The 25,145-nt window shown below is 36.6% G+C and overlaps 1 protein-coding gene and 1 long non-coding RNA gene across 2 annotated transcripts in view; both read right to left on the reverse strand.

Annotated features, from left to right (window-relative positions):
- The window catches only part of NKAIN2 (sodium/potassium transporting ATPase interacting 2), a 550,041-nt gene that overhangs the window by 486,729 nt on the left and 38,167 nt on the right, over nucleotides 1–25,145 (reverse strand). The window lies entirely within an intron of this gene.
- On the reverse strand, nucleotides 17,838–24,447 carry LOC110396497. The gene is made up of 3 exons (XR_002437002.1): nucleotides 24,382–24,447; nucleotides 20,966–21,016; nucleotides 17,838–19,994 (listed from the first exon to the last, which is right to left on the reverse strand). It is a non-coding gene; the product is annotated as an uncharacterized LOC110396497 (long non-coding RNA).

The raw sequence follows: 25,145 nt of genomic DNA on the forward strand, positions 1-25,145 counted from the left end.
ACATTTTCCAAGTTTTGGTATACTTTCTCTTGTTTTACATTATTAACTAACTGTACTATTGTTGCAGTTCAAAGCATTTTTTAAAAGCATTACGTTCCCCCAGAGTATCTTTGCTCACACAAACCAGACATTTTATAGTTTAAATACAGCAACTGTTTGTCAGATGGGTTTTTTGTTTATTGTTTTTTTTCCCCCCCCCCCTTCTCTCCATTTGGCTTAATATTCACAGTGTGTGAAGTTGTTCCCCCTCCCCCCCTTAATAATAGAAATTAATTAATGTTTAGCTGTTTAACTTCCATTTTATGCAGAGTAGACATCTGATGATCAAATCCACCCAATGTCTGCAATTAGACCAACTTGTGCAGCTGCGTTTCCTCTTGCTAGCTGGAATGCACTTCCTTTTTGCTCTGAACTGTTTTGTGATGCACTTGATATACAATGCCCCATGCACAGCTTTGAAATAAATATGGGATGTTATTCTATCTCCAAGGCCAAAATAGAGAAGTGCTATATTACACTTTTAGGTGGGAGCAGGAGGGAAAAAAGAGAGGGAAAGGAAAATAAAATGAAAAGGCAATGACTGCAGATGCCCAGGCTGTACATGGCACTGGAAAAATCATCATCAGCTTTGCTGTCACTGTCACACTAAACATCCCAGATGTTCATATTCAGAAATGTCACAAAATGTCATGGCATAAGTTGCTGCATTTTGTTTTCTGCAGAAAGGGTGAACAACAATAAAACAGCCTCAGGAGTGTATGGATAGCCAACAGCAGCTTGTAAAGGTCTCAGTAAAATAGCATGTGTGCACACTCCGGAAAAAAAGCAAACATCAGCTTCTCTTAGCATTTTTTTTCTAATTAATAATGTAGTGCTTGAGCTGATAGGCATTTAACATTTGAATTAAACACAAAGAGAAGGGTTTTTTTTTTGCCATCATCTCTGGATCGCAAAGTTCCCTTTGTCCAAGAGTTAAAATGCTAATGTCAGAGTAGTTATTGACAGAGTCAGTCCAAATTTGTTCTGCATTAACTTATCATCTGGAATTTGAGGTAGTGATCTACAATTAAAAGCACAACCCTCTGTGAAATAAGCTCTTCATCAGTGACACTGATGCGAGAGAAAACTTTATATTTTAAAGGAATATCTTTCAAAGCACAGATGTTGTCTTCTCCATGAGGTTCGTGGTATTGAGTGAAATCTAGGTCAAGTTCTTTGTGACATCTTCTTTCTCTCAAATTACTTCCATTTGTTTTTCAGAAAGCAAAACACATAAAGTGCATAGGCATACATATAACAAGATGCCTTCCTTTAACCATTAAGACTAAGCATTATAAAATGTTACACACATCCAGATAAAAGAGGTCTATACATCCAAATCAAAAGGGTTTTGGATAAAACAATTTTGGGTCCTTTACAGAAGAAAAATAAGAAAGGCAATCAATTGACTGCTTTTCTGCATTAACATAACTCAGTGGAGACCTGGAAGCTACAGTTAAAATCCTTTCCTTACATTCTTGCAGTTGCAAGAAATTAAGTTCACTGAAATATATTAATATTCCAATAATGTGACCTACTTACAAAACTAGAACTTTCAAACGACTAAAAACGACCCATTTCCTTTCATATTCATATTGACTAAGTCAGGAAATCACTTTGCTTTTAGTGAATCATGTACCTTAACTTAATCCACACATCATGCACACAGTATATACACTCATGCATTCTTAGAATGTGCGGCTACACGATTGGTACTATGCCTACAGAACATAGGAACTGATCAAGAACAAGCATTGAGCCAGGATCACTTGTTTTCAATGACAAGTTCACTCCAGGACAGTGATTTATTTCAATGTCGATTTCATATAAGTCAAATGACTCAGATGCCATCATTTAGTCTTGTAGTCCTTGGTATATTAGTCTAATGTAACATCACTGAACAGCCGCATTGTTTATTTGAAGGGCAGATGGAAGTTATGCTTTGGTCAATCGTAAATCTGTTCTTTCAAAACTTATTTTTCACCATGCTATACTTTATTTTAAGATGATTGGCTTAACTTCTTTATGGTTTTACTTTGTTTAGTTTCCCTCTGACCCCCAAGCTTCTATCAACATGAATAAGCTAGATAATCATCAGTTAAGCTGAGAAACATTTGATTTGATCATCCAGTTTTGGGCCCCTCACTGCAAAAAAGACATTGAGGCCCTGGAGTGTGTTCAGAGGAGGGCGACGAAGCTGGTGAGGTTTCTGGAGCACAGGCCTTATGAGGAGCGGCTGAGGGAGCTGGGATTGTTCAGTCTGGAGAAGAGGAGGCTCAGGGGAGACCTTATTGCTCTCTATAACTACCTGAAGGGAGGTTGTAGTGAGCTGGGGGTTGGCCTCTTCTCTCTTGTAACTAGTGACAGGATGAGGGGGAATGGCCTCATGTTGCACCAGGGGAGATTTAGGCTGGACATTAGGAAATACTACTTTTCTGAAAGAGTGGTCAGGCGCTGGAATGGGCTGCCCAGGGAGGTGGTGGAGTCACCGTCCCTGGAGGTGTTCAAGGAATGTTTAGCCATTGTGTTGGGGGACATGGACTAGTGAGAACTGTTGGTGACAGGCGGACGGTTGGACTGGATGATCTTGTAGGTCTTTTCCAACCTTGCTAATGCTAATGATTCCATGATTTTGATTCTTAAAAGATAGACGAACTGTTCTTTTTTTAAATTAAAATATATCACCAAGTGACAGTCTCCACCCATCATTCTGGTCCTTCCTGTTGTTATCTGAGGGAGGAAGAATTTACGTGCAAGTAGTCATTCATCATTCACTATTATTTGGAACTGTACCTTGGCCTCCCATACTCAGTAAATATGAGGAAATGACAGCTAAAACCTTTTAATACGAACAACTGATATAATATTAACTTACTATGAAGGGAAACAGACCTCCTGTCTGTCTCACCAATTAGTTGCTGTTATTTTTGTCTCTCCACCTCTTCCTAAATACTGGGACAAAACAGTGAAAAACAATTCCACTTACACTTTTCTCATCACTACTCTGACTCCTGGTAGCATCAGACTCCTCAAATTCATGGCACAGCCAACTGTCTTTCTTGCAGTGTTGCCATGTTAGTGCATCACGCAGGCAGTCAATGGGAAGATGAAAGGCACCAATTCTGTCTTTTCATTTACCAGCTGCAACACATATACAGCATACAGCCTACTGAGAACAAGGGTGAAACTTCCAGGATGGGAGTGGATGGTCCTCAGAGTGGATGCTTTTGACTGCAAGATGATGCAGACAAAGATTGAGAAACATAGCAAGATACATGCCTCCAGTAAAAGCAGAGATTAAGAAACTCCTAAGAAAAGCTGGGAACAGGCTCAGAAACCAACCTCAGAGCTGATGATTAAAAAAAAAAAGACATTTCTAGAGGTTCAGAAGGAAATTTGCAGAATTTGTTGCAACTCAGAAAGCTGATGAAAGTTGCTGGAATGACAGCAGAGCACAATCCACTCTACAAGCATAGCATGCTAGGAGGGGAGGAAAGATAAAGATGATAGGCTGTCAAACCTTTAAGCTACCTTGCCTAGTAAATCTTGACTTTACTCTGTTTCAAGTGTCTTCACTGGTTTTGAGGGTGCTCATTTGAGCACTTCTCATATATGTACCATGGGAGAGTAGAAGTCAACTGTGACTAAGTTGTTAGATGACAGGGCAAATGTCTGTATCATTTTCATACAGTTCATTATAAGCGTCTTCCTCTTCTGGAGCCCAGCTACTTTTGTTTTACAACTTTCACAAACACCCGCTGTGAAGAATCTGTTAAGCAGGTATATAGCCACCATCAAATCTATATGATGGGGTGACATAAATCTACTCTTCCCTTTCCACATAGGCTTCTGTATTCTTCTCTGAAGTACTTGCATCTGCTTGTTTTATACAGGCCATTTTAAGGATCTGAAGAACTAAGTTTGCAAGAGGGAGATTAGCATACATCTCCTATAGGCAAACACTACCCAATGAGCCTCTGTGAAAACATCTGTACTTCTCTCTCATAAGAACTTTCCAGCTACAATAGATAATGTCAAAAGGAAAATGATACAGCTTTATAAGGGTGCTTCACACCACTGGAAGAAAAAAAACTGATGAAAGAAAAGAGAAATTAAAGAAAAATCAGAAACTACTCCACATGGCAACAAGAATTAATGCTAGTATGAGACTTGTAAATCACCTTATGATTTTACCTTATTTAGTCCTTATCCTGCCCAACAATTAAGCTGTTATTTTCACTTTGTTCTTTAAGGGATGCATAGGCAGTAGCTTATTTCATTTGTATTTATTAAACTTAAAATGCCTGGAGATATAAGATTTCCAGTACAAGAATTCTCACCTCTCTAATTCATTTTCTGGATTTATTTTATTGGTATCCACTATTTAGTTCTCTGCATCTCAGATGCTCTTCTTCAGTTGTTATACGTTCTCTTAATCTTCCTAACAAATGAAAATATTGCACAAAAACATGAGACGAGGTTTTCTAATAAAGTCAGTTCCACACATCTTCTAAGGTGAAGGTAGGACACCTCCATACAAGAACACTCAAGTTTGCTAATCTAGCTGGGGTGATATATAACATCTTTCTTTGAAAGAAAACGCCACCTTATTAAAGCCAGCTTTCAACATGAAAACCTATAGAAAGAAGGCTACAATTTTATTTCTGATTTCTTAGATTGAAACATGCAGTCTTCTGATTTGAAATAAACTTTTGAGTGGAGAAATTAGCAATCTTTAGCAATGAAAAGTAGCCAAATTTGAAATGACGTAGAATAGTTTCATTTTAAACCAAGTTTGGGACTGCATTATTTCTAATGTACTTTGTTTAATAGAAAGCCTTTGGAGTGAGATTCTCCTATGGATTCCTTATCTTCCAGGTACAAACTCTTATATGTAGTATGGTGACATCATTTTCAAAGCACAGCAGATGGACAGCTACTTTTCTAACCAAGTACTTTAAAAAAGCTTACTCAATTTCTCCTTCAAGATTTCTTATTTAGTGATCACTAAGAATCTACTGAGAATCTAGGCACATGATCTTCATGAAGCAGGAAGACTATGGGGTTGCCCGTTTTCTATACCTCAAAGTCACAGTTTTAAACTGTGAGTCAAAACACATGTAAACTAAGTGGCTCCAAGGTATTTTTTCTCCTTAAAATGATAATTCAGGACAGCCTATAGTTCATGTTACCTGTTCAGGTGGCTGCAAGAAGGCACTTGTAACAGAAACAGTACAGTTGCCCATGTTAGCAGCGTTTCATTTTCAAAAATAGGCCTGAAACCCAGTTTTCTTATAAATAATAATGGAATAAATTGGTGGAAAAATTATCTAGGTCACTGAGAATATACTAGATTTACAGAGAAACTCACTGGGAAATGTTTTCTCCTAACCTTTTTGTTTTTTTAAAGATCATTAGTCTAAGTCTATTTAAACAGAGGTTGCGCAAGTGGTCCAATTGGACTCAAGAATTCTTCAATTCATCTGGAGTGTACAACCTCTTCCTAATGAATCAAGTAGGAAAAAATCTTTGTGAGGTACATTTGCCTAACCATGAATATTGTGACACTGCATTTTTCTGAGATATGTTTGAGGCAAGCGTAAGGATATTCCTTGCAATCCCCTGATCAGGACCAGATCCTAAGCTCTCATAGATTAGGTCTTCTCCTTTCTCTGTCTGATCTCATTTTCACCAGATACTTGTAACAGCCAATGATTCTGCTGCAAGCTGACAGATTCCTGCTAAGTGTCTCTTCATGTTTTTGTGATGCAGCTCTGAGAGACTCTGAAATAGAATCTGGCTCTGCTGGTCCCACATCCAATACTTAAATTTGTCCAATTTCCGGTTTCTTTACTCTGCCAGAACAGTTCAAACAGAGAAAAGAATATGACCTTTCCAATTCATTCTTCCTCACTGCCTAGTTGTCCTATCCATCACAGCATTTAAGCATGTACTTGAAGTTACATACATGCTTTGCTGAGTCCTAGGCTGTATAATTAGGGAAAAAAAACAACAATTGCTTAGAGTAAGCCTGGATTTTCAATAAATGTCAAAGGCATTTCCAGCCTTGGATGGGTGCTTTTTAATGTGTCAGATAAATCTAAAGTAAATACACACTGCTAGAATCTACTAAAAATCAAATACATTTGTCTTCTACAAGAGCAGTTACTTCCATGAAAATCAACATTCCAGTCCTTTCACTTGTTCTCAGAAAAAGAAGTTTTTCATCTGTTTAAAATTATGAAATTAACAGAATGGCTATAGTTCTTATAGAACTTCTTTCCTCACATCCTTAGTCCACAAAGTACTAGGAACACAGATAATACAAACTGCCATTAAATGGGCACTACGTGCTATGCAAGACAGTGGAGGAGCGCTTTACAAAATAATTAGTACTCATCTTAATCTATCAGTTATTGCTAGAAAAATAAAAATTAAAAAAAAGCATTAAACCTCCAAAAGAATTAGGGAAGAACTTATTGCAACTCCAAAGAAACAAAATACAGGAAGACTTCACCTAGCTGAGATCTTAAATGCACTCTATATATAGTCACTATGGTCAATTTTGTATTGCATTTTTGCTGACCTAGTGGAAACTTGCACTTTTAGAATCAAAATATCTTCCATTTGCATATTTTCATTTTTCCACTTAAGGACACAGCATTACACAGAACACATAAAGCATCTTATTTCTACCAAAATCACTTAAACAATCGGAGAAATGAAGCTCACTCATATACTGATGTTCAGTTGTCACACTGTGGGCATCCACTGAAGATCTTTTAAGGGGTAAAATGCATTTAGCATTAGATTACACACTTAGCAGCATAATCCTGATGAGATTAAACATCAGAATCTTTTCTAGCATGAGCATGTATTCCTCCTACAGCTCAGAAAGTTACTCCAGTAAACAAATGCTTTCAACTTCCTGTAATTATACTTGACATCCTCTGGAAGTCAGATGAATCAATAGTGAAAGTCCTATAGGCAAAAATCACACAAGAGGAAAGAACCTAGTTTATATAAACCACAAGTATTTTTCATATATCTAACAGAAATAGCCTTCAGGCAAAAATAATTTCATGTTATTCCATGGAGAGTGCTTAAACTAAAGGTAGGGATCATTAGGTGACAACTAAAAATAATTTTCGTTTAAGTGATTTTTCATTATGTTTAGTTATGGTAATATACTATGTCTGTAGCTCTGCTTTCAGAGAAACTTCTCGGAAAGGAAAAATGTGTAATACTACTATGTTAATGAAGGTCATTCACTTCTTTTCTAGAAAGATAAATTTAGGGAATTAAGGGAATCCTTACCTTCCATTACACCATAACTGGATTGAATGGCCACTATGCAGAAATACATAGACTAAACCATCTTTAGCTTACTTAAAATTAAGACAGTAAATGATTTTAAAAGTATCACAAACCAGGGACTCAAGAAATCTTAGTGTGTGCTGGGAAAGTACAATAGACTCAATCTACTGCGAAAACTCATTGATGAAAAACGTCTCAGGAGTTCTGCAGTAAAAGTTTCAAATCTCCTTGTAGTAGAGAATACAAATCAACTGAGATTAAGCAATAATCTAGAGGTAGTTCCCTCTGAAGAGACTGGAAAAGAAACAATCTGCACTCAAGGTAGGCTCAGCAACTAAGGAGATTTGCAATTACACCAGTCAGAGAGGCAATAACACATAAATAGCAGGGTTACTTCTAGGGCTGGGCTGGCCCTGAAAGATGCTGAACAGTGAGGCAGGTACCTCAAACCAGCACAAAAGCAATGAGTTAACCAGAATTTAAGTTCTTGCAGCAGCCCAAAACATGTAAGACTCCTACCTGCCTATTGCTGATCTTTTAGAAATGGATGGAAATCAGGGAACCAGCTGTGAGACTGGGCACAAACTTTACAAACAATGATTACAACAGAGTGTCTGATTTTCATTCATTTCTGGTCATTTTGTGGAGCCATCTCATTAGCTTCAGGTAATCACACTAAATGAAAAAGTCCAAAGGAAACAACCTCCGTTGGCATTTCAGTGAGAGAATGGGAGGAGCCCATCTCCCAGTGAGAACAGATGAATGACAGCATTTCCTTCATGCTTTGATACAACTCCCATTAGCTAAAGTGACTTAGGTGAAAAAAAGGAACAAGAGTAACAACAGTAGTCCAACTGTCTAAATTCAGATACACCAGCTTAGAAATTAAAAGCCGTTGCTTATCATGCCATCAGCAATGACAACCTTATTTGAACAGCAAAAAGAAAGGAGGTTGGCTGGTCAATAAAAAGGAGGAAGACAACCAAAGGCTGTCAGACAGAAAAGGCATTCAGAGGCAGTCACTCCAGACTTTCCTCAATATCTTCATGTTTGTAGCTTTTGCTCTGTTGATCTTAGTTTTGTTACTACATTAGTAAGCACCTGTTTGCCATCCTTGATGTTGCATTGTGTGCAGCAACTAATCCGTGGATCATCCAGAACAAACTAGTACTGTAGAGTTACACAGTGGTTGAAAGAAGGGACTTGATATGGCCAAGGATGCTTAAAGCTAGCCTGTAATCCAGTGCAGAAAGAACAGTGCGTAATCAATTTGAGATAATTAGTAGTCTTGGTAGCTGAAGCAGACAAACTCAATGAAGACTTCCACTTTTACAGCAGAATGCTCAAGATTCACTTAACTATGACATATGGTAGACTCATGGACTGACTACCACATTTGGTTTGGTACTGTGGGTGAATAATTGCATTAAGTTGTACTTTTGTTCACAAAATACATAAAAAATTAGCCTTCTGATTGTTTTCCTAATCATGGTAAGTCTACTTTTAAAGTAATAAAATATCATAAACACAGTTACTATAGTTCTGCAGAGTACTCTCCAGAATCATCCATTCACCAGGACTGGTAAAACAGAAAAATATGACGTGTAAATGTTATGTTTTCTGAAAAGTTTCTATATGGTAGGACATGCCACTGTTGTTTGTTTTGATTTTTAAAAAATACAGAGCTGAAGAGATTCTAAAGCCTAGTGGTTTCATACATCTTAATAAACAAATAATCATTGGTTAAGATAAAAGAAAGCTATTTCCAGGAAGGATTAGAGCTTGTTTTCTGGAAGTCACATTGAATTGCTAACTAATTGCATTCACAGTATTTGCCATATCATCAATGGGGAACATTTCATGGCTGGATGCAGATAGATTAAAATCAATTGAAAAGATGAGCTTGTTTTTAATCACATTTTTATTTAGTCTGACAGCTGTCTTCTGAATGGCACAGAAAAATGCATATGAAACAGTTAACAACTGGTTTATTCAGAGGGACGATATATTCTTTTACTCTTTTATAATAGATGAAGTATGTAGAAGAGGTAACTCCAAGAGGTAGTTCAAGTTCTGCCTACTTTTCTCTTAAATTCCACCTAAAATCCTCTTCCAAAACGAAGCCACCTATTATCTGTACTGCAAATGGGCACATGAAAAGCAGAGATCTACAGCTAAAGAACATGTAGACACACATAGGATTATGACAATATTACCAGGAAACTGAACAGAGGTAAAAACCAAGAAAAAAGAAAACAGAGAACTACAAGAAAAAGTAGTAAAAACTGGAGGAAGGCTGACACTATTTTCCTCCTCTAACATTCTCCTGCTGCTTGCTTTCCTGCACCTTTCAAGCCCTTTGGCATAAACGATAGCCAGATACACAGCTTCTTTGTATGTCCTGCAAAGTAAATAGCTATTTAATCAACTTCAAATTTGTTGTATAGTGTTAACATTGCTTTTATGATTAGGGTTACACTTCAAAATTCTTTTAATAACCAAGAGTACAAAGCACAGCACTGATGCTACTTCTACTCAGCAAACAAGAAATAGTTCGGCACTTTGTGAAGTAGAGATGAAACTTATGTCATGCAGAGCTTGCCAGTATACTTATACTCAATTGCTTTGCTATGCAGAAATTCTTTTTTGTTCCCAAATATTTCTGGGGAACTATCAATTTCAGTGGATCTTGCTACTGACACCAACATCAAAACATCAGTGAGACTGGAAAGATGAACTGCAAAGGATTTTTACAGTAGATGACAAACAACAAGGGAAGTTGTAGAATTCCCTATCCTTGCACAAGTATTTCCTATATCAACTCCTTTGAAGTATAAAGGCAGTTGACAAGAGTGTTTCTTTGGCTGTCAATTAAAATTTTGGTTGCCCTGGCTGCCTTGTGAAAGCTCCTGTAGAATATGCCAGTCTCTTGACAAGAAAACTAGAAGTGAAAAATACAAAAAGCTTGTATAATATTGTTTTCTTATGGTTTTGCACTTTAAAAAAAATAGTGTAGTTGTTACTTCTTGGCATAAAAGATCCAGACATTCTACCAGTTAGGTTCTGGTTATATTTAATGTGTGTTCTGCATGGGAATAGGTAAAGAACTAACTCCAGTAAGATGCTATTGGGAAAACTTAATTTGGTCAATGCTAAAAGTCCAGCCATTTGCTAGATGCAACCTTCCACAGACAGTAAACACAAGGACATCTAAATACATAAATGAACTATGCAATGTGGTGTACACATATCATGAGAAAAAAGTAACAGTGTGGAAAAATAAATCATCTTAAAACTTTGGTGTTGCTATTACCATATTTTAATGCTAATTTGTTTATTTACAGAAAGCAATGGTGAAAGTGCACAGTAAAATCCATTTAACAACATGTACATGGATTGTTTCATGAGCCCTCATTAAAAGAAAGTCTCAGCCTGGTCATTGTCAGGGTCTAGCAATTTTATCAGTTGGAATTTGTCAGGAAATATACTGTGATTTTTATACTTTACGTACTTCTACATTTTCAAAAATAGGTAGAAGTGTACACCAGGTCCTCAAAATAGGCTCCATCTTTAAGAATGTAGCTTTATCACCTCTACTCTTCCCTGTTGATAAATTGTATCCTTCACTTTATCAATTAAAATATTCCTTTTTGAACTGGAGGCTGTCACATGAACAGAACTTGTTGAATGCAAAATCATTTCATAAAGCTCCCCCTGTCTACATGCTTTGCCATTTAATATTCTAAACTGAAAGAATATAAGAATTACAGACAAACTCTCCCCCAGAATTTTTTTTATTAGAGGGTCATGATTAAGTGGGGATATACCATTGTGACTCTGTTTTTGTTATTGGGTCAGTTTCCAGTTTACAAAGATACCCTTTATCTCTTTTGAATCTCTCCAGCTGACCCAACAGCTAGTGCAAGTTGAGACTTCAGGTCTTCCTTTTTCCCTTCCTTTCATTTCTGTCACTTATTTGCACAGCAATATGATGCAGCTCCAGCAATTCAGGAACGCAGTCGAAGACTGCTTCCAGAGCCCAGAGCTTAATCATACGTTTTTCTAGAAGAGCTCAAATGGGGTACATGCCTAACCTCCAGGTAAATAAGGGCTTTTCAGGATTTTTTAAACAAACATTCCTACAATTTCATTGCATGGCTCAACTCTTCTGAGAAGATGCAGTGACGAACTGTGAACTTGGACATAAGGATCAAGAATACAATAATTCTACCTAACTCAGCCATTGAAAGGTTAGCTAAGACTAGCTGTGCTCTAGACTAGAATCTCCTATAATTGAGGTGAAGAAATAGGTGCCTCTGAAATATACTTCATTCCACTGTAAGGATAAGAGATACTTGCCTTCACTTGATGTTTTTGTTTCTTTCCAATAGGAAAATAGAGTGAATGACTCAGAGTGAGATGACTAGCATTAGAATTTGCTAGGTGAAAAGAACTTCAGTTTACATGCCTGAAAAGGAGGCAAATGCTCACCCAGCCAACAGGAATACGTTCCAGGAAACCCGAATCTAAAGTACTAGCCTCTTTCTCAAAGCAGTTCCACACTATCAGGGCTGAGAGCTTGGAACAAAAAAAGTTAATTACAGAAGTGACTTTGTATCTTACAACTATACAGATCAAGTTGACCCTTCTGAACATCAAAGAATTACTGAACAAAAATCTCTCATGCCATCTGTTATAATGACACATCTAAGTCTGCTTTCCATGAACTCCACATTGAACAACCCCTCCTAAGCTGTAATTCAGACCGGTTAATTCACTGGTTTCTCTTGCCAGTTAGCTCTCTTCCACGAATTTGGCATTAATTTAGCTCTTCTCCAGAACTGCTATGACCATGAAACATATGTATTACTAAGTCTTCTATAAGACAGCAATAAATAACAAAACAGCATAATTAATTGAAATCCAGGATCCAAACACTGAAAAGGGCAATGATTACTTCTGGCATGATCACATAGTGTGCTGAAAATCTAACATTTGGTACAGACATCTCCTGAAAAAACAGACAAGAGTAAGAATATTTCTCCAGCAGCTTTTAAACGACATTAGAGAAAATAAAAACAATGTGGAAAAAGTGGGACACAGTATATCACATATGTGAAGCCCAAATAATGAATGCTCATTTTCAAATATTAATAAGTCTCTCATCTTCGGGTTTGCAGAAAACTGCACGATCTCACAGGAAAAGCTTTTCAAACAAAATGCTTTATAAAGGTGGAGCCTCATGGACATTACAGGCACAAAAGTTTACACTTAATCTACACCTTTTAAGAACAAGGTTATTACCTTAATGTCCACAATTTAGATTTTTTTTTTCTGTTACCCTTTTTTTAAACTTACTTTCTATATTCAGCAACCTGTACTGAAATTCAGAAACTTAACAATGCTGAAAGGCTTTCAGACTTGCACCTGGTCAGACACCTCCCTCTCTTCCCTTTAGAAATACACAAATTATGCTAAATTACCATATTAGCACTAAGCAACACACATTCAGCTGAAGTTCTGGCACAATATGGCAACTACAGCTTTGCTACATTGTTAGTATTTTATAAGAAATCCTTCCAAAATTATAAAAGCTATAATTTGGACAGGAACTGACAGAAATTGGCTACTTAAAGTTGTGGGATGATTTGAACTGCCTGCACCACGTTCCATATTCATTAGTTTATGCGACACAAGATAGCAGACTCAATCCAAATCCCAATTAAGAAAACACCACAAAAAAAATCCAACCTCTGCAACTTCATACCATCATAATAGGCATGGCAAAAATGGCCAAGATGAAACACATCTCTGAGAAAGAACTGTTATTTATGATTAAGAAGAGCTTCTTGAGATGGAAGGTGAACATGCTGACAGAGTAATGCCAGGGAAAGAGAGTAGATGCTCACATCATCTCTCTTCTGGAATAGGGACACATAGCCTGAAAGGTTATTTTTTCCTACAAGAGCTAAATTCAATAACAGTAAGAATATACAAGTACAGAGACAGAGCTTGCTTCAGAGTACTAAATCAATTGGTAATTGGTAAAAAAAAAATCACAACTCCTTCACTTTAGCTTGAAAGTCTTTCAGGGAAAGAAATGGTAAAATAATATCTTCAAAGCCAGATCTAATGTGAAACAAAACCTGACATATCTGATGCGGGACATCAAGGAAGCAGAAATTGAATGCAGTTTCTCTGAAAAGTGATGAAACTCCACAGTAGTTTTTAGTACTGTTGTGATCCTCAAAAGTTCTACCACCAGCTTCTGGGAAATTCTGATCTCACTCCACTCCCTAGTCCCAGTTCTCAAATACGCAATTTTTGCGACAGAGGAGAAAAGCAGAGCATCGAATCACCCAGAATTTGTTCTTCAACACTCAGATGCAGGCTGACGCCCTATGTCCTCAGCAGTGAAGGTCCATAAGGGTTTGAGCTCCTGTGGTCTTTCTCAATAACAGATTTCACCTGGTCAGAGGCTGCAAAAGTAGAGACCAATATAAAGCCCTAGACTCATTCAACTCTTAAATTTCCTCCCCTTCCCTAAGTTCAGACTTCCCTTCAGGGAATGCTGCTTCCTTTTATGGACCGCAAGCTGATTCACATAATAATATTGCCCTGCCCTGGCTACACTTACCACTTATGCACAGGGTGTCATTCCTATAACCATCAGATTGCTTCAGTCTATCAGGACAACCTAAAGAGACCTTAAAATAACTGAATCAGGCTTGTTGTTACTGGCCTTCAGCAGAGGTAGATTTACTCAGTCATTTGTCTTTCAGACCTCAAGAGCAACTCATTAGCCTTGGTGTATGTTCCCCCAGAACTTTTTGTGAATTGTCATGGAAACTGGAACACACTGTACTGCAATGGGCTTCAGTTAGCAGGACATGAATGAAACATCACCATACCTAGATGGTAGGAAGGCTCAATTTTGCATGATGTGGATTCATCAGATTAACTCTTAGAACTCGCTCTTACATTTGATACTTTAAATTTCACAGCAATTAGTGGAGAGTTCTAGAATTCTAGCAGCCACACAGAGTCTTCATATGCTGTTCTGTTATGGCTTTTCCTACTCCTTTGAGGTTGTGGAACGCAGTATCTACTAAAGGTAAGAGCTACAACATTAGGACATTTTCAAAAAGTCAGAAGAACAAATGTTCTTACAGCCTCGGTAATTCCAGAGAATCATGATGTGGAAGGTTTGAATTTACCCTTTCCCAAGACATATCTTGCCTCTACTTGAGCAGAGGCAATGTATTTTAATCACTGAAAAGAACATGAATAATTTTCTGCTTTACCACAAAAGTAAAGCACAGCACTGCTTTTCGTTTTGGAGTAAGAAAAAAAAATAGTCTATGGGCAGTACTGCAAACAGTATGAATACAGTTGATTAATAATTTATTGAGCTTCCAGAAAGAATTCTGAAAACCTCCAGCTAATAACCTTCTGATCTCCAGTTTTTGAGAAGAGAGACGTACCAAATATCCCATTGCTTGCCACCATAATTCAAAGAGATTCTGTACCTGTTATCACCTGGGGGGAACTCTAGTTTCAACTTGAAACTTATAGCATTACAACACATGGTCTGATTCAAGTGACAGGATATCTTTTAGTGATCTCTGACTGGGTATCACTTTTATGTTTTATTGTTAAAATATTATTTCAGTATCAGTAATTTCTTCTGGAAATACTGCTTTTGTTTCTGTCAGGATCAGATTCTTTATTTTAGCATTGCCAAGTTACATAACATTTGCAGTCAGCTGCACATTCAACAAAAATTTATGTTATGCTATTAACTTCAAAGTAACCATAAAAGTAAATAAAAATAAATAAAAAATAAAAATACAAATGAGAAAACACCTATGTAGATGACGATGTTTCTACCATTAAGTAATTTACATAATTCTCTCAGTTAGAGTTAATAAATGCAAAGACTACTGACCATACTTAAAGCAGCATCTATTTCTTTTAGCTAAATATCAATCCTCTTCCAGACAATTTTATTTGATATAATGTCTAATAATATTCTTTTGAGTTCTTACTGGAACTGCTTTCTAACTACACTGTATCTCTAATCTATCTTCACAGGAGAAAAATATTGTGGACAAATTACCATATTTCCTGAAAATGTTTTTTATTATTATGGATGTGCTCAGGATATTAGAAAACAGGTTGGCTGAAATTCAGTAGTAATGAGGGCATCAATGTTTTGCTTGTATATTTACTATATCTGAAAACTTAAAAGTCTGGAAAAAAAAAAATACATCTCAGAGATTCAGACACAGCCACAGAGGGTAGCAACTACAAGGCCAAGGTCATTCACAAAGATGATGGTACAGCCTGACAAACCATGCAATTTTCTTGAGTTTCAGCCCCAGTCTACAGTAGAGATGTTAAGAATATTGAAGTCAAATAAGAAAAATACTTAATTTAGATTGGATATAGGGAAGAAGCTGGTTTGTTTTGTGTGTTTTTCTTTTGTTTTGTGTTTTTTTTTTTTTACTGTAATGGTAGTGAGGAACTGAAACAGGTAGCCTAGAGAGGTGGTGGAAGCTTCATCCTTAGACACATTCAAGGTCAGGCTGGATGGGGCAACCTGATCTAGCTGTAGGTGACCCTGTTCATTGGAGGGGAGTTAGACTAGATGACCTTTACAGGTCCCTTCCAACTCAAAAGATTCTATGATTCTGTGAACTGAACCAGGATGGCTATACTAGCAAGTACTAAAGATAAAGATTTGCAGGGCAAAACAGTTACTGTTGAAGAGCAGATATCCACACATTTGAGAAAGTCTTACTTTCAACAAGCTCTTAATCTCATCCCAAGGCCTGAGTTTCCTTTCACAACAAGAATTTTCATAGTTTCTTCCTGGCAATTCTAGTTTAGTTTAATTCAGATGGTATCTAGTTGATATCTTCATTGTGAATTGAAAGTGGGAATGCACAGGATATTCACTTCAAAAGCACAATCCTGAGGCAAATAAAATGTGACCATAAATTCATTCAATATATCCTCTGAAAAAAATAGTACTTAGGCTAAGTACACTGACTAGTTCTGATTAAAGATGCTTAATAGAGTAAGAACATGAAATCAGACAAGGTAAAGGTTAATACCAGGATATAATAGATCTTAGAAAGAAAAACCATTATATTATCTTTTACCTGAGGGGAGATGTTTTTCATTCATCATGCCAGAACAACTCAATACTGGAGTTTATTACATAAGATGTCAAAAAATAAAGTAACTGCTGAGAATGAGAAGGAAAAAACAGCTCTAAAACTTTTGAAAGGCTGGTGAATCCTTTTCTGAAATGAAATTGTTGGTTCACTTCTTTTGCCAACTGACTGTGAAAAAGTTATGCTGCTAGAGAGTTAAATCAGGTTGGCTGACTTACTACCTTATAACATATTTTACTTCATCAATGTTGATTCCATAGAAAAAAATCACTTTGCAATTAAATAAAACTTTAGAGTTATGTGGGAAAACCACATGAGTAGTCTACAATCCTGAGGTGTTTTTTTTTTTTACTCCAGTGACCATGCTTAATTTAGTACTACTTTCCAGTTGGCTGATCAGAAAGATATAAAGATCAGGAAAGAACTCATCTCTCTGAATTTCACCTTTTCTGCCTTTCATGAGCAAATCATTTTTCTATTTTAGTTTCCACAAGGGTGGTAACGGAAACACATTTTGGACTAAACAAATGTGTAAGGCTAATGGATTGCTAACCTGTATTCTGAGCAAAGTTTTACAGAATTTCATCTCTCAAATTCAAATATCATACACAAACAGGTGAGAGTAGAAGTGGAGAGAACATTAATATCAGAGGTTGATTTCTGAGCATGAATCTAAGTTACTGCACATATATGGGGAAGAAAAGGAAGAACTGACAGCCGTGAAAACAGTCAAAAACAAAGCAGAAATGCAGATTGGTAACATACTTATAATGGTGTGCTACAGTGCAGTGGGTTCCATTCCTGAATCTGTATCTACTTTCAATGTAAAGCTGGCTGAAAAAAATTATATCCTGCTGCATGCATTAGAAAGCTGCAAGAAGATCTCAGCTGTCTAAGTGGAGATAGAGAGATTGCGCTGATTTATCTTGGAAGCCAGAATATACGGCTACTATTTGTTACACTACAATAATATAAAAATTAAAGAATCTTTAGGGATTCAAGAATAGACTTCTTTCTGTAGAGAAAAGATGAACTCACAGACAGCTCTGGGAGGTTTCTAGTTAATCAGTCTGCTTGGTAAAGGTTTTACTTTTGTTCTTCGAAGCTAAGTGTAGAATAAAACCAATGGTGAGTGGGTCATTAAGGTATACAATGGGTTTATTCTACACTCCAAATTTTTACTATTATTAGAGAGTTGTGACGACTCTAGAAAGCATCATCTGCTCAAATCACTGATTAAAACTGCTAAAAATGAGAATAAACATTTATGGAAAGGGCATAAAAAATATTTATTGCAGTACCACTTGAAAAATACCTACTGCTCTTGCACTGCAAAACTGTATTTATTGTAAAATAATCTCTGGATTAAGCACAAATATGTTTTTTGAAGTAGTAATTAAACAAGAAATTCAATCAAGACCCCATGTTAATACCATTGACATACTGAACAAAAAACTAAATTACCCTAAAAACAAGATTTATTCAGAAATAGAAAAAATGAGCATTTCCGCACCTTTTTTTTTTTCCTAAAGCGGATGTTAAAATGCATAGTCATTGGTTACACAGAAGCTCTTCAATACTTTGTATGCTTTGTGTTTTAAATCCCTTTTGACAGCTCCTACTGCAGTACAAGTTGGAAACACATTTTATTTCCATGTAGCAAAATGCCCATTCAAAATTCCATACCGCAGATATGTTGAATCTTCTCCAGTTGGTTCAATAGCATGTCTTAAAATATATGCATCACAAACAGTATGTGTTCTTTGGAATATGCATGCAATATTCTTTGAATTATTCCACATTTAGCAAATCTTAGCTTTGTCTCACTTCACTGCTGAGTTTAATCAATATTATGAAAGGCATTAGAAAGATGAAATTTCTATTTTTTCCATTATTTGTCACAATTATAACATGAAAGCATAGGAAATTATATTTATTGAGTTCTTAAAAAGTAAGAAATCTATTCCAAGCATTTACATCAAATACGTGAAAAGGAAATCCAGACTTAATCAGTATTATTGCTGTTATAGTGATCCAGGTATGGATCATGAATATGACTTTTTTAATCTCTTATCTACCTACATACCGTAGAGTATCATCTCTTAAAAGGACCAGTCCTCCTGAGGATTGAAAGTATCTCCCCATAATGATATTTAGTCCTTTTCATGATCAAAGAAATGCATGCATAGTAGCTAGGGTTTACACAGAGCAAAGTCTCTCAAATGTGACCTAGAAAGTTTTGTCTATTGGAATATAGTTGTTCCTAGTATACTACACACAGTTTCTTTACTGCAATTGCCTATTAAGATGTCACAGAATTCCAGAATATATCCCACAGTTACTTGAACTTAACAACAATCAGAGGATAATCTTTCCTTTACGGCAAGCTCTCTTGCCATGTTACACAGATTTCAGATTTTTATTAAATTCCCTGAATAATACGTATGATATTTCATTAGCTCATTTTACTTCTAAGTAATAGTTTAAAGTGTTGCTCATATTTCTCTTTTGAGAGAGCAGCATTTTCTTATAAGATACTCAATCTCAGTAATAAGGTATAGGCTTCTTCCCACCTCTGCCTTCTAAAACAGGTAATAGCTGTTGGGACATAAAACCCTATGCTTTCTTCAGAATTCCCCATTTGTTCCAGAGATATTCTTTTCCTATGGACACTCTTGTGACTACTGGCAGCCTTTAAAATGTAACAGTTTTTATTACCCCAACAGGAGATACCAAATGACAACAGGTACAATAACCTTCCTAAAAGCAGATAATGTTTCCAGATACTGGGCACACTAATATCTTTTAGAATGGGTGCATCAACTGAACTTCATTAAAAAAAGGTTGGGTCAGGTTAACTGAAGCTTTCCGTTAAGCTTTATGTCATACAAGAAGCTAAAGTACTCAAGGTTTGCTGTTTTGCGTTGCTTCCCCCCCCCCCCCCCTTCAGCAAATGCTTTTGTCAAATTATGAGATGTTTCAGAAGATCAGAAAGGAACAAAGTAAAAGAAACAAACTTTAAAACTGAAGAACAGAGTGAAAATTTCCCAGTTCCATATGACATCTTTTTATTTTAGTTCGGTTCCTGAGATTTATTATTGATGTCATCGGTCACATGCATAAAAAGCTGCTGACTTCTTCATACATCCCACTGTAGAAATTTTGGATTGAAGATAGGGAGACAAGAGGAAACTGAATAAAAGGTCTTGAAGAAAAACATTCTGGCAAGGCCAACCATCTGTTTCTCACAGGAACCTCACAGCTCCTTCCCCAGCTGTGTGGTGCATACGATAATCTGCATCAATGCCAACCTGAAGTCTAAGAGCTCAACTTAAATCATACTGAATAGTGTTTCCATTTGCTCCTGCTTGGGTCATTTAGCTATCTAACTCATGCTTGATTTTACTCTGGAGGTGAAATCAAGTTATGCGCAAAACCAGTAAAAGCCTGAGTCACCTAGAATAAGGACAAAACTCATTACAGTTTAGTGACATAACTTTTGGTAAGAAAATACACAAACTCTACATTGGTGGGAAATCTTTGTGACTTATTAGTTGTAGTGGTTGGACTTCTACACATTGCCAATTGAAGATCAAGCTGATACTATTTAACATTTCTATTATGCTTTCCCAAATTAACCTTAAATATATATATGTAATATAACATAATTACATAAGTGTAATATAATATATTACATTACAAAGATACAACACATTACATAACATATGTTACATAAGTAAAAGTTTAGCTATTGGTGTTCCAGAGGATATGGATCGCTAAATTAAACTCAGAGTGACAGTAGTGCTATGAAGAACTCATTGGCATTGAATCTACCTTTATCTAAACTGAGGCACCTAACTGCCAGTCTAGATGATGTTTATTTAGATAGCTTGTTTGTTTGTGTTTTTTTTTTTTTTTTAAAAAAACCACAAACACTTCAAATCTTTCTTTTTTATTCCTAGCCTGGTACTCAGACATTCCCATTTCATAATGGAACTGTTTCTACAGTATCTTAACCACCTTTTTTCCACCCTCAAGTGCAGCAAACTTCATAGTTAATTTTGCAGCTGCTCATGAGACCCATCAATACCATTCTGGAACAGCCATTAATGCTTTCCAACTGTGGCTGGAAGGACACTTTTTTTTTTTTTTAAGTTGCCTCATACTGTTGTGTTCTTTCTCTTGAGACTCTTAAGGTAGAGAAAGGCTGATTATAACTTTCTGTAATTCACTGGGCAATGTGTTCAGTCCCACCATTCCATCAACAGGTACACATTTGTCTTGTTATTTTGGACAAGACATAAGAATGCCAATCCATGCTGGTGAGAAACATCCCACAAAAAAAATTAATTAGCTTCTCAGCAACCCTCCCTACAAGTCACAAGATTTTTATGTCATGAAAAGGGAGATACTTGTCTGCCACATACCTGGAGCTCAGTAGCATGATGCTATTTCCAAAATCAGTAGGTCTGGGAAGGCTAAGAAGAATCAGAGAAAGAACGAAGTCTTCACAGTAGAACAAATAAAATAAGAGATTTTGTATAATAAGATCCACAAGTCTGGGCAGAATGCAGAAATTGAAACAGCCAGAGTGAATCTTCATGTACATCTCAGGTAAGAAAAGCTCTCCAGACTTCGACTCAGGGAGATTTACTGGCAGTGATGAATGAGATGCTGAATCTCAACACACCATGAACTGACCAACACTTCACAGCTGCTTGCCCCAAAACAGAAGTCTCACTCAAAACATGAATCTAGCTTACATGATACTGATCATTTGGAATGTTTAATGACATGGACCCTTCTCCTCACCAGATCTGACTGGCTCACTGAACTCCTAAAATGCACAGGTCTACTTCACTCCAGGGTTTTTCTGTGGGCCCTCCATGGGCTGATGTCCCCCAAGGCTCTCCTTCCTGCTACTGCTAAATGTACAAGGGCCTGCTAGGCCACAGGCATTTCTGCATGGCTCCAGTCAGCCCATGGCTATTTTATTTCAAAATGCACTGCAAAGAATGCTTCACCTGTCTATACCTGGAGGTTGAAACACAGAAGTTAATATCTAAGAGAAGTTTTCTCCCTCTGCTAAAATATGTTCCTTAATAACACAAAGCTTCAAACTTAAAATCTATAATTTCTTTTAAAAATTATTTATATTTCCTGCAAACAAGCACATTTTGAAGCCATGTACAGCCTAGGACTTGAATGTGATCTTCCTAGATGGTCTTTTTTTTTTTTTAATAGGGAATCCCCAAACAGCAGTTCTCTACACTGATTGAAGTGATACCAGAAATACAACTCTTATTTTACAAAACAAAAGAGCATTAACATAACTAGGAGATGGGAAACAGAGTATGATTTTATCCATGTTGTTCAATGAGGAATCAGTGTGGGTATGAACAGATTAGCAAAATAATAGTTGCTAGGAAGAAATAGTTTCCATATTCTTTCTACTGGTGCATGTACCACTGAGAGGCATTTTGAAATGCTTTCTGTATTGATACTGTAGTAACTAATGCTTTATACTCAGCACACAATGATTTACTTTGTCTTCCAAAGCTGCAAAAGTATTCATTTCTAGAAGTTGCTGTACATAAGATTATGGAGATTTCTAAGCAAAGCATTCAATAAACTCACAGAAAGAGATGCACAATTGCTTCCACAAGAATAAAGTCATGGTAAAATTTGTATCATTTGACTTCAAAATGCTCAGAGCTAGTTATATCTAAACTAGAAGTGTTACACTGCCTGTAGTGAAAGGAAACAAACAGGTTTATCTCATGGACAGCTCATCTCAACCTAAGTCAGATGTCTGAAATTCAAGGACAATTCCAGAGAACAAATCAAGTCACTATTATCCCTTCTCCCCTGCAGCTGTAACTAGCTTTTATCTTGATGGGTCATTTTAAAATACTTAACCCCATTTCACATGCTGCTTCCCGGGTAAATGAGATTTTGCCTTTTCTCAGTCTTCTCTCTATAAAATCTTTCAAACAGGTAATGTGAACACACTTCATCTTGAAAGGCATGAAAGCATCTACCAACCTGTCCTTATGAGATAGAGATTTAGAAGTCTGACAATTAAAGCATCATTATTTTTACCTATTTCAGTTCCAATCCTTGCATTTTTTTCAGGGGAAAAAATAGGAAAGAAAAAAGCTGAGTATAGGAAGAGTCTGCTTCTTTTACCTCTTTATTTTACTTGCATATATGATTGTGAAATATATATTTGAGAGAAATACTGAAAAGCTCTAGACTGTACAACCCTGTCACACTAGCACAACAGTTTTAATAGAAGATAAAAGCAGTGCAATCTGTGTGTTAATTTGATGGTTCTGGAAAAGCCAATTCAAGGGCGGAGAAAAGAGAGAAGGTTATTCATTTCTACCAAGTCAGTGTCAATTAGTGCCACTAGTAACCAACTACAAACTGAACTAGGAACCAATCAGGTATTCTGAATGTTGCCTTTTAATAAACTCTTCTGTAAATTACTGATAGGAAGTGTTTTTATGTCAGTGCATTTAACGGTCCTTTCGTATACAGTAGAACATCAACAAATTAGCCAGCTAACAAAACATCATTATACTACATCATAAAAACAAAATGAAAGACATACATAAAATTTGACAGTGTTGTTATTCCTAATTCATGGTGCTGTATGCAACTTTAACATGTATGTTGACATTACAGCAAACTCCTAATTCACAATACACTCATCTCAAATACCCTAACAGATTGCTGCTATTTAAGAACACTTATCTTAATTAACTCACTATCCTGAATGCTAGCATTCATACTTAGGCACAGTTACTCTCCAAACTCATTCATTCTTTATTTACAACGATCTTTTTAATTTACGTATTAAATATAGCTGCTTACAATACACACTGAAATTGCCTTTTTTCCTTCCAAAAAGATTTGTTTTGAGATGAAGTTTCAGTTTGCAGTAAGGCCTTCGATAGACACAAGCTCCTTTAAAAAAAAAATAAATAACAATACCCTCTTCTGTCATCAGAACATACTCTGCTTTTTAGCTCATTAGTCTTGCCAGAGTCAGAATTTGTATCACTTGTACTCTTCAGATACAATTTACTAGGTATCTGGATGTAGCTAGTTAAATAACAGAGAAGGTAAAAGAAATGAAAATGGAAGCTTTGATCTTGTTCCCACACTACTCAGCAGTACTACTTGGGTCTTCACAACACTAAGTAGTAGAAATAGCCTGTTAACACTAACTAATATTTACTGCCATCTTTTGGAATATGAAAAGCAACCATACAATGATCTCTGAAAAACTAACAAGGAGTTTCTTTTCTCCCATCCTTTTTACCACACCGTTATGTTCCCTGCCTCAGACTAGATCACATTCCACTCTGGAAAGTGCTTCAAATACAGTCCTTCCTGATTCCATGTTTGCTGTGCCCTTCCACATCACTTCTTTTTCACATTAAAGCAGGAAAGTCTGACTCCTCCCTATTCATACAGGCACTCTGTCAGGCACTTCAGCAATCTGGCCCAGGATTGAAACTGGGAAGCTGAACAGGACAAAAACACTCTTGAATACTACAAGTAACAATGTGTAGAAGACAGATTCTCTGCATACCATCCCTGATCCATCCAGGAGTGGGCAACTTTCCAACATCCATACTTGAAAAGTCTAAAGAAATAAAAAGTTTTCTTCATATGTTCTGTATTAAGATAGTTGCTACTCAGCTGCAAAAATGTCACTCTGAGTCACACAGCGTAAGCATAAAATACAGACAATTTTGATGCCTTTTACCAGCTTTGTATCAACCAAGAAAGGCAGTGGTCACAAGCCAGTAATAAAGAAGAAATAGCTTACCCCTTTCCAAGGATCAGGACTCACTGAAAACTCCCAAAGAAGGCAATCTTCACATAGAGATGCTTCCTTTTCAGCTGCCATCCCTTAAATGAGGTTAGGGAGGGGTGAACCCTGCATCTGCCCCTTCCAGTTGCACAGGTGAATTGTTTCCACCTGTGCTCCCAGGGCTGGCTATGCCCCTTCACCAGGTGATCAATCACTGGTTCAGGCTGTGACTTAATGGTTCCCATATGCACAGCCTAAAAATGAAAGTCACAGAATACCTAATAAAACCCAAAATCTATCACCCTAAATCAGTAAAGGTTTCCGTTCTTCAAAACAACATCTGAAGATTCCTGCAGTGTAGAAAAACTGTTGTTAGCTTGCTGTTGTTGTTGTTATTGTTTAGGAGAAGATAATTTTACTATTCTCTCTTTAAAATGGGATGTGGGTATGTGGATTCCACACAGCACCCACATTAAAATAGCACGTTAGTTTCAAAGGAGCTATTATGCAGTCTATAAGTTCAATGATCTGCAAAGTAATAAAGAGCTCCTTCTGCAGCCCTCACGGCCTATTGAGTAAATAGCAAGTGTTTAAGAAAACTCTGTAATTACATGTTTACACACTGGAGCCATTATGGACTATCTAAAAAAAGTACATGTATTTTTTCTAAAAAAAAATCCTTAATTACTTTTTTACATGATTTGAGCTCCTTTAAAGCCACCAAGGACTACCAGATTCAGAATATATAGGCTGAAAAGCTTGCAGTTACAGGCTATATT

This window comes from Numida meleagris, chromosome 3 (assembly GCF_002078875.1).
Source record: "Numida meleagris isolate 19003 breed g44 Domestic line chromosome 3, NumMel1.0, whole genome shotgun sequence".
Classification (NCBI taxonomy): Eukaryota; Metazoa; Chordata; class Aves; order Galliformes; family Numididae; genus Numida; species Numida meleagris.